The sequence below is a fragment of the Alexandromys fortis genome, unplaced genomic scaffold, assembly GCF_014885135.2.
Source record: "Alexandromys fortis isolate MF-2015 unplaced genomic scaffold, M_Fortis_MF-2015_v1.1 scaffold_30, whole genome shotgun sequence".
In the NCBI taxonomy this organism is placed as follows: Eukaryota; Metazoa; Chordata; class Mammalia; order Rodentia; family Cricetidae; genus Alexandromys; species Alexandromys fortis.
The window spans coordinates 5,275,802-5,276,206 of record NW_026067922.1 but is presented as its reverse complement, the minus strand read 5'-3'; positions in this window follow the sequence as shown (position 1 = coordinate 5,276,206).

Sequence of the window (405 nt, the reverse complement as noted above, 5' to 3'; positions counted from 1 at the left end):
AAAGCAGAGTTGTAACTTTCTTTGGTCCCTAGTGAATGGCTTCTCATCATAACAGTTTATATCTGGATAATATCATAGTAAAATGTGAAAATGGTAAATTAAAACCAACGAAATTGCATTCTGCTGTTATTAATAAAAACCTGCTCTGCTGTGCACTGTTTTGTTATGATGGTGCTGTCTCCTAATGCAGCCTCGTGGTAACACATTTCTGGCATGACAAGTTGATTTGTCCCAGACAAAAGCAATATTTAGAAAGTCACTCTGTGGGACTTCACTGTGACAAACGAACTGGAGAATCCTGTGTTAATTAAAAAAAGTAAAAGAAAAAAAAACCCTTATCGTTGAAGCTAAACACGTTATTGATTGGAAGGGGCTTTTATGGAGAGGGGAACTGTCTTCTTCCTT